Source organism: Pseudorca crassidens, chromosome X (assembly GCF_039906515.1).
Source record: "Pseudorca crassidens isolate mPseCra1 chromosome X, mPseCra1.hap1, whole genome shotgun sequence".
Taxonomy (NCBI): domain Eukaryota; kingdom Metazoa; phylum Chordata; class Mammalia; order Artiodactyla; family Delphinidae; genus Pseudorca; species Pseudorca crassidens.
In genome coordinates, this window is record NC_090317.1 from 2,104,961 (window position 1) to 2,115,012 (window position 10,052).

The 10,052-nt window shown below is 60.1% G+C and overlaps 1 long non-coding RNA gene across 1 annotated transcript; it reads right to left on the reverse strand.

Annotated features, from left to right (window-relative positions):
* Positions 1–2,257: 2,257 nt before the first annotated feature.
* LOC137216742 (uncharacterized) lies at positions 2,258–9,659 on the reverse strand. Its single transcript, XR_010939837.1, has 3 exons — positions 8,600–9,659; positions 5,960–7,736; positions 2,258–2,488 (listed from the first exon to the last, which is right to left on the reverse strand). It is a non-coding gene; the product is annotated as an uncharacterized lncRNA (long non-coding RNA).
* Positions 9,660–10,052: the final 393 nt, after the last annotated feature.

Consider the following 10,052-nt stretch of genomic DNA (forward strand, 5'->3'; position numbering starts at 1 on the left):
CTGGGCTGCCATCCCTGCCAGGGCTTCTGGTGGGTGGGGAACAGGCAGATGGCACCAGGAAAAGGACCACCGAGACCCCATCCTGCTGGGGAGAAATGGCTTGGGACCTGGCCCCACTGAGCAAATCCCCCAGAGGACACCCCGGCTGCTAGGAGACGGGGAAGTGCGAGGCCTGGGCCTCAGCCAGGTTCCCACGCAGGGTGTCCAGCCCGGGCCACCCACCCAGAGCCAGCAGGGGTGGTGGCCCAGCTCCAACAGGCCCCACGCCCACGCCCGAGCCCCGCTCACCAGCCGGTGCCAGGAGCAGAGGCGAGGTCCCGGCCACACGCCTTCCCCCAGGCTGGCCCCATCTCACCTACTAAGCCTAGGGACGGGGTGGCTGGTCACTCCAGTTGGGAGCAGCCCCCCATCCTGCAGGTCCAGCTGCGGGCAGGGCAGGGCAGGGCAGGGGGATGGTGGAGCTGACCACCCACACCCCACCTGGAGGCTGGCCAGCCTCCACCCCTGCTCTGGCCACACCTCTGCGCCCGACCCTCCGTGCTGCCCGCTCCCCCAGGAGGATGGGAGGGACCCGGCTGAGGAAAGGGGAGCACCGGCCCCTCAGGATGGGACTGCCGCCCACCCGACAGTGAGGGAGCCCCAGCACTTCAACAAGGGAGACAGTAGTCTGGAGACCCTTGGGATTCCCGTGCAGGCCCCCAGCACGGGCAGCCTCACCCAACGCCAGGGCGCAGGGCCAGGGTGCTCCAGGGCAGCCACCTCCACACCCCCCAGGAACCCCGATGAAGCCAGTGATGGGAGTGTGTGTGTGTGTGTGTGTCTGGAAGGTCCCCACAAGCCCAGCGAGGCCGCAGCCAGGGGAGCAGGACTGAGGAAAGCGCTAAACAATGGGCGGGGCCGGGGGAATGCCCTGGGGTCAGAGCACCTACTGAGGACGGGCCAGGTACTGACGCCGGTACTCAGCGGGGGGGAGGCACCCAGGTCCTCGGGCGGGCGGAGAGGGTGAGGGCCAAGGATGAGCACTGCAGGTGGGTGGCGGCCGGGTGGGGACAGGGCCTGGCCGCTGCCCTGATTATGCCCATCCACAGAGCAGGCCGCTAGGAAGAGCTCCCTCGGGCAAGGGAGGACCAGCGCCCACGCAGTGCCCTGGGCCCCCGTGGGCAGGCCGCCTCAGAGGGAAGACCGCAGGGAAGCCGGGCCCGCCTTGTCGTGCCTTCTGCCCAGGGCTGAGGGACTGGAAGATGGCTCTACTTAGGGGGACAGTCAGATGGCCCAGGAGTGTGGGGCTGCAGCGGGCCCGAGCGTCTCCCGGAGCCCCAGGACCCCGCGGCCCCACATCGCGGCCGGAGGGTGTCCCCGGCAGCCACCACCACAGCCACGAGGCCGGGCCCAGCAAGCACGGCCTCGGCCTCAGCCTCTGCTCCTGGGACGGAGACAGAGAGCCCGGCTCTCCCGACACCCACGGTCCTGGGGTTCAAGAAGTGCATGGCGGCCTCGGACGGGGCCGGAGAGCTGTCGCCAAGGGCCCCGGCGTTGCCCAGCAGCGAGAGCCAACAGGAAAGGCACTCACCACCCACAGAACCTGCGTGACAAATTCAGAGCCACCAAGCGTGTCATCGGGAGTCACGTCTGACTCCCAGGCAAGAAGGATGCGGCGGGCACCTCTCCCTTGGCCACAGTGGGAGCTCCTTCTTGGGACCAAAGGGACACTCGCCTGCCACCCCGGGCTGGCGCCTGCCACTGCTGAGCCGTCACAGCCCAGCCCAGGGCTACCTGGCATGGTCACTGAGGACAGGGGCTCGCCAGCCTGCACCCTCACAATGGGGCCCACCCTTCTCTGCTCCCTGGCCCTACCCACTTCCCAGCTGCACGGTGGGAGGCTGGCGGGGTGGGGAGGAGAGCTGGGAGAGGAGGGCCTGCACCTATGGGCACAAGAGAGGCCACCCCAGCCTCAGGCAAGGTAGCTGCCCCCGCCCCCACCCCACTGAGAAGGAGAGGGGGCGGGGACCTTGGAGGTCGGGGAGCACTGGGGCCCAGGCCTGGGTGCGCACTTGCAGGGCCCTGGCAGTGGATGGGCTGCTGTGGTGAGAAAGCGCTTCTGGCCCCCGCGCCCATGGCAGCGCAACTAGCCAGGACTCCCATCAGGGCTGCAAACTCCTGGGCAGAGGGCACGCACCGCTGGCTCTGTGGGCCACGCTGGGGTCCTGTCACATGTTCTTTCTTTCCTCTGGCTTTTTTTTTTTTTTAACTTCTGTTTTTAAAATTTTATTTATTTTTGGCTGTGGTGGGTCTTCGTCACTGCGCGCGGGCTTTCTCTAGTTGCGGTGTGCGGTCTTCTCACCGCGGTGGCTTCTCTCGTTGCGGAACACGAGCTCAGGTACGCGGGCTTCAGTAGTTCAGGCTCGTGGGCTCAGTAGCTGTGGCGCACGGGTTTCGCTGCTGCGCGGCACGTGGGATCTTCCCGGACCAGGGCTCGAACCCGTGTTCCCTGCATGGGCAGGCGGATTCTTAACCACTGCACCACCAGGGAAGGCCCTCTTTCTCTGGCTTTTTGTGTGTTTTGTCTGCAACCGTTTAAAGGTGAAAACCCACTGTGCCCTTGCAAACACAGGCCCTGCTTCTCTGGGTCCCGGGCTGGAACCTGCCACCCCCGCTCAGACAAAGGACGCATTCCCAAGGGGCCTGTGCGGACCAGGAGTCCCGCACACAGATTCTGGAGCGAGGACACTCCTCTGAGCCTTCGCATCCGCCATGAACGCGAACAAGCTACGCCCTAGCGGGTACCGTCCCCTCCTCCGCTGTTCCTGGGTTGACCCGTGTAAGCCATAAAATTACAGCAGAGGTGAGGGGGTGTCACTTCGAGGTGAAGTTCTTAGAGAAACACTGAGGCTCGATCTCGGGGCTGCTCTGTGCTAGGTCGTGGGCTCTGGCGAAGCCCCACCCTGAGCACCCCTAGGGAGAGGCCCGGTGGGGAGGCCCGAGGCCCCGCCACAGCCACGCGAGCCATCTTGGAAGCAGAGCTGCCCCCGCCCATCCCCACACCCTAGGCAGACCATGGGGCTGTGGCCCCAGCGGAGGCCTCGACTGCAGCCTGTGATGGACCCCAAGCCGGAAGCCCCCAGCCAAGCCTTCTAGAGTCCTGTCCTTCACACACGCGGGAGATGACGACGGTTGGCTGTGTTAAGGTGCTACGATTGGGGTAATCTGTTACGCAGCAATGGGTAAGTAATACACGATCATTTTAAATGGAGAAGACCACTCCAAGTCAGTCTGAAGCAAACAAACCGACGAGAAGCCCCAGAAGCCATCAGGAGAAGCCTGGAAAGTCTGATGACACAAGCACTAAAATCGTATGCCTGGCCAACACAAACCGCAAACCACAAAGTCAAGACACAAGTGACAAAGTGGGGCAAAAAAATAGTAGCAAGACGTGACTCAGGGCTCGTATCGTTAACGCATAGAGAGCTTGAACCAGTCAACAAGGAAAGCTCAACGACGCCAAGGAAAAGGGGGTGCAGGAGGGGACCGCGGAAAGTGCAAGCCAAAGGCTACCCCCCATCTGATCCCACAGCCAGAACGTGCTCGAGCGTTGGGGTCCCAGAGCTGCTGGTTCCGGGCACACATGGTGCCTGGTGACTGGCACTGCATTTGCTCTGCACCTCCAACTAGAAGGCGGGCGATCCTGGAGCCGAACAAAGACCAGCCACCGCAAAGACTGGCCAAAACGGTGGGTGGTGGCGCTGGGCGTTGGGCAGGTCTGGGCAGCATCACCCAGGAGCTGGGAGACCCTCTTGGTGAGGAACGTTTGGCAGGAAAGGCGGCGGCGGCGGCGGCGGCTGGAGAGGACTGGCCACGCCCACAGACCAGACAACTGTCAGGGCAGTTCCCGGGCAGACAACCCCCTTTCTGGCCTCCACGCTCCCCCAAATCCACACTCTTGGTCTCAGGGCCCGTGTTCCTTTCCCACCTCTGAGCTCGGCGGTCAGGTCTTTTTCCTCTGCCTCATCAGAGAGTTCTTCCCATCCCCACGCCCAGGCCTCCGCCCCTCCCTCCTAAGTGTCCAGATGTTATCAGCCCCAGTCGGGGAACTGCTGAGCACGTGTACAAACCTGACACCTGATCCTGCCGGGGTGCGGGGGGGGGGGGGCGGGGGGGGCGGTGCGCTGTGGACCACATCCTCAGGCGGGGAAGGGTGAAGGCTGCTCAATGGGAAGCCCCAGATCTCGCGAGAGCCAGCATCCTCCTGGCGCTTCCCAGGCCCGTGGGGACCCTGCAGAGGAGCCAGTCTGGGGTAGGGCAGGGGGCACACACCTAGGAGTCTCAGCCCTCTAGAGCAGTGCTTCTCACAGTGGGGTCCCTGGCCAGCAGCAGCATCACCCAGGATTGCTGGACTAGCAAATTCGCAGGCCCCACCCCAGGTGTGCCAGATCAGAGCCTCTGGGGTGGGGCCCTGCAACCCAGGGTTGAACGCGCCCTCCAGGTGTTCCTACGCGCCTCTCAGCGTGAGAACCAGCACCGGGATGGACGGTTCCTCATCGCACCCTCTTCTAGAGAAGCCATGAGCTTTCTCTCTCTGCGGGGCTCACCTTGACCTCCCAGGTGAGAGGCAGGCAGGCAGGCACCCACAGGTTGTCCTGGAGAACAGGCGTGCTTGGGCAGGATTCCTTCCCAGCAGGCCACACGTGTCAAGTGACATGGGGAAGACTTTGTTACTTCGTGCCGTCCCCTCCTCCAGCAGCATGGACAGACCCCCCTGGCCGACACCAAGTTTCTGGGCACGGCCGCAGCTCTGCCCACCTCTCCCTGGATACCACGAGTGTGTGGAGGGGGGCGGATCCGTGCTTCACAGGGAACCGTCCGAATCACACTCAGGGGCGCTGGAACACAGTGGGCCAGGCAAGGGGTGGGGTGGCGGGAGGGTGCAAGCTCTCAGGATCGCGGAGCCAAAGGCCCCCGGTGACTCGGGGAACGGGGACTCTGGCCAGGCCCAGGACCCACAGGGGTGGGGGGCGGAGTCCGGGGAAGCTGGGCGGTGACCACAAGGCCGGGCCGTTGTCCCGGCGCGTCGAGCCCCGCCCTGACCGCCCCCACGCGGGTCTCCTCACTTCCCCTCAGCGCGCCCACCGTAAGCCGCGGAGCACCGCTTTCCTGCCCACCCCTTCCAGCTGGCTCCGCCAATGACCAAGCTCGACTCGTGACGAGACCCGCCCCCAGGAAACCCGGCCCTTCTGGTGTGACGGGCACCTCCTTTGCCCAATCAAAACAAGCAGACCCCCCCGCGCCCCTCTCAGCTCTGCCCCCGCGCGCCCCTCTCAGCTCTGCCCCCCCCGCGGTTTTTCTTCAGCCGGCGACCGGGTCGGCTGCGGGCCTCTAGGTGTCCCTGCCGGGAGAGCAGGGACTGTCCGTGCAGAGTGGCGCGAGTGGTCCGATGTGTACACGCTAAGCCCTGCTTGTGTGCTTTTGGTGTGAACTTGTATTCGGAAGGAATTAAGTTCACAGGAAGTTACAGAGAAACGTCCAAGAGGCCGGAGCACCTCCCGCAGTTCCCCCAGCGTCAGCCTGTTGCACAGCTGGTGGGACCGCACACCAGGAAAGGGCATTGGTGCCAGCGGAGAGCTGCTCCGGGTTTTATCCCCGTGTGTGTGTGTGTGTGTGTGTGTGTGTGTGTGTGTAGGGCTCAGGTGACCCCCACTGCCATCAGTATCCAGCCCGTCCCCTCACAAGGACCCCTCCTGTGGACCTTTCGTAGCCACAGCCCCCTCCCTCCTCCTCCCAACCCATGGCAACCGGGTTCTATTCTCAGCTCTGTAATTTTGTCATTTGAAGACATTACATAAGGACTTCCCTGGCGGTCCAGTGGTTAGGAGTCCCCGCTCTCACTGCCAAGGGCGGGGGTTCCATCCCTGCTCCGGGCCGGAGCTAGGATCCCGCGAGCCACCCAGGGCTTTTTTTCACTCACACACTGCTCTTGAGATCCATCCATCGGAACGGTTGCAGGTATCAATAGTTAGTTCTTCCTTTGTATTGCCAGCTGTCGTCCGTGGTTGGATCAGCCACAGTTTGTTCAGGCCTTCACCCGCTGAGGGACATGGTGCCGATTCCCACTTTAGGCTTCTACAAATAAATCTGCTATGAACATTCGTGTACAGGTTTTCCTGTGGTCAGAAGTTTCCATTTCTTTGGCATGCCTGCCCAACAGTGCAACTGCTGCGTTCTAAGGAGGTGGAAGTTTAGCCTTGGAAGAAACTGCCAATTTGCATTCCACGGTGGCTGGACCATTTTACACGTTAGCAACCCGCATATATTTAAAGCACATAATTGAAAGTTTTTACAGAACATTATCTTAAGCAAGACTGTTAACAGTTCTGTTTCTCACTTCTAAGTATGTTCTTGTATGCAATCACCAACATAGTTATACTCACACAGTTTTAAAAATCACAAACCCTGTACATACAATTGTGATTTTCTTTTAACTAGCAATAATATAGCTTCGAAATTCTTCCATGTCAGTACAGAAACATCTAGCTCATTTCTGCTCTGGCCACGCGGTATTTGATAGAGTACACGCCCTATAATTTACATAACAAATCCCCAACTGATGAACTTTTACCTTTTCCCTTCTTCTTCTCCTTTTCCTTTGTTTTTGCTACCTGCTCTGAACATGTGTCAATGTCACCCTAGAATAATTACCTCTAAGTGGCCCTGCCAGGTCAAAGCCTATGGACATTTACAGTTTTAATGGACAGCACATAATTGCCTCCCCAAAAGACCCTGCTTGTCATACACTTGGGCTGTTAGTCCTTTGTTCCATGTGTTGTAAATATTTTCCCTCAGTCTGTCTCTTGTCTTGAAAGACTAGGCTGGCTGGTTTGGGCTGTCAAGAAGCTATACAATTTATTTTTTGCGGTACGCGGGCCTCTCACTGTTGTGGCCTCTCCCGTTGCGGAGCACAGGCTCCGGACGGGCAGGCCCGGCGGCCATGGCTCACGGGCCCAGCCGCTCCATGGCATGTGGGATCTTCCCGGACCGGGGCACGAACCCGTGTCCCCTGCATCGGCAGGCGGACTCTCAACCACTGCGCCACCAGGGAAGCCCGAGAAGCTATACAATTTTATATGAGCAAATTTATTAAACTCTCAGTTGATGATTTCTGGGTTATGTATCTTGGGCACAAAGGCCTCCTCCCTCGTGTGAGGAGAGTGTTGTGACTGCGGGGGGATGGGGCGGGCGGGATTTCTGAGTTCCACAGCAAATTCCTCATTGACCCTGGCTGGCATTCGGCCTGCCGGCTGATCACTCTGTGTGTGTGTGTGTGTGTGTGTGTGTGTGTGCGCGCGCGCGCGCGCTTGCGCTTGCGCTTGTGCGCGCAGGGCGGCAGATTGGGGGAGGTGGTGTTTGTCACATGACCCCACGTTATGTAGACCGGGACTGGGGGCAGTGCCTCTCAGACACCCAGCCCCTGCCCTCCAGGGTGCCAGTCCACTTGGGGAGAAGACAAGGAAATGTGTAAGGAGAAGAGTTTAGCTATATTATTTAAGTGCATAGGTGGCCCGCAGGGGAGCGAGGGAGATCCATGGGGGAAACCGCAAATGGAATCAGTGGGGTGGCTGGGGCCGAGGCTGGGCCTGGGAGAGGAGCTGCGGGCAGGCTTTCCGAGGGGCTCAGAGTTAATGGGCCGCAGAAGGTGAGAGAGCAGAACTGAAATCCGCCTGAAAGCAGCGCTCTTGAACGGTCACCTGCACAGTGAAAAGGAAGGACAGGGCTGTACGAAGAAGTGGGTCCATCCCAGCATGGGTCTGAGTGAGCAGGAGAGGAGCCCCTGCCCCCATCATCCACAAGCTGGGGCTGCCTCTCCCCGCCCTGCCGCAGACAGAGGGGCTTCAGAGAACCGCAGGCTGAGAGAGACGATGCCCAGTGCCCCCCATCGTGGTAGTACTGCTGGGCTCCCCGAAGAGCAGTCGCTCCCTGGAAGGGGACACCTCACCCCCGGCTTCCCCCTCGGGACTCCCAGAGGCCCAGCGGAAGACGGGTCTGCCAGCTCAAATTGAAGACACCGCCCACCCTCATGGAGCATCGGACGGACGACTGGCCCTGTCAACGTCCTGTCCCCAGGGCATCCCTGTCAGAGGCCAGATAATATAGTTTTCAGTGAGGGCTGCGAGTGCCGGCTCCGTGCCTGGACTCGTCCATTCCACCCTCGCGGCGGCCCTAGGAAGTTGGGAGCATGTCATCCCCATTCTCCAGATGAGCAGATGAGGCCAACGTGGCAGAAGGGTTGAGGAGCTTGTTCTGAATCACTAGCTAGCAGGTGGCCGAGGCGAGGTGTGGATGAAGGACACTGGCCTCTAAGCCTGATGTCCTTTTGCGGGGAGGAGCTGCATCTGGATTGCTCCCTCGCAGGGAGGCTCCTGGGCGTGGTGGGTGTGGCACGTCAGCTTGTCCTGAAGGCCTCAGAGGTGAGTCCTGGTGACTATCCCCGCCCTGGCCTTGGGCCAGCCCATAAAGGAAGGAGGGTGAGAAAGAGAAACACCTTCTACTCTTGTGCTTAATCGGGGGCGGGGGGGGGGGGGGCGGCCTTTGAAACACAGACTGACATTACCTTTGGATTCTCCTGAGATCAGAGCAGTTCTCATGGGTATTTACCAGTCGTTTGCATTACTGTGATAGAAGGCTACTCCAACTCCCCAAATCTTCAGCAGCCTCGAGACACAAAACAAAGATACCAAGGAAGGAATCACAAAGGTAAGACTAATTTTAAAAGCCCAGGCCGATTTGAAGAAGAAAAAGAACTTTAGGAATTAAAAACAAAGCCACAGTCATTGAAATAAAAATCTCAACAGATGAATCGAACCACAGATCGGATGCCACCGAAGAAGGAAGCAGTGCCCTGGAAGATCGGTGGTGCCTCGGAAATCACCTCCTGCCCCTCCTGTCCCGTTCCCCCTCTTAGCGATGCTGCTGCTTTCTCCTTCCCTGAGAAACTGCCGCAGCCCCTCCTCAGAGATCCAGCCTCTGTTCTTCAAGGCCCCTTATCCTGCCTTCTAGGCTTCAGATGACCTCAACCCCCTCCCTTTTCCCCAGGCTCCGGGGCTGGGGGGCAGCTTCTTCCTGTACCATCTCTGTTCCTCCAGCCCTCCGATCCCTGGGTAACCTAGTGGGGCTCGAGGCACCCATGACCTGCGGGGGCCTCACCACTCATCAAGCTCTCCCCTGCGGTTGACTGGGATGAAGGGCCAGTGCAGCAAGTGCCCGGGGGAGCCGCAGCGGCTGCTGCCCTGAACTGTCGTGGAGGGGACGCTGGGGATCAAGGCTGTGTGTGGGGTGACTCCACAGTGTCCCCGGGAGTGCACGGAGAAAAAACTGACAAGGTCCGATTCCTTACCTCTCAGCTCAAGGCACAGTATGCCAGCCAGAGCACTTCCATGGCAGCCCTAAAAATTCTCTTCCTCCTGTAACCTGCAGGGCTGACGGTACTGGAAATCAAACACTACAAACACAAACGAAACGTGCATCATTGTGCGGGTTGCAGAATCCCAAGGTCACCTGAATTCCCAGCCTCTCCATGTTTCTCGTGTGAAGGCTACGGCACTGGCTGGAGGAGTGGGACCCTGAAGCCTAGAATCGGGACATCGGGTTGCCCTCGGTGGAGGCTGACAGTCGGGAAGCCCCCGGTCCCCTGCAGCCTCCCTTGCGGGTGGAAGTAGCCTGCCCTCCCGTCTCTGGCAGGCTGCTGTTCTCTCCCTTGAGGACTGTGTCATCACCTCACCTGGCGCAGATGCCTTGCAAGGGGACACCCTCTGTCCTCCACACCTGTGCCACCACACCCTGTTGCCATTAGACCCATAACTGGGGCCTAATCACAGCATGATCCAGGGGGACAGACCAAAGCCTGACCCTAGAGGAAAGAGCTCATGCGTCAATACATATTTTCCATAAGGATATTAATTTTCCAGACTTCACTGATATCTACCAACTGAACTGTATTTGAACGTTTGTGGTAGTAGGTTCTCAGGGTGTGCGACTCAGTAGGTGAGGTGGGCCACTCGATGGGG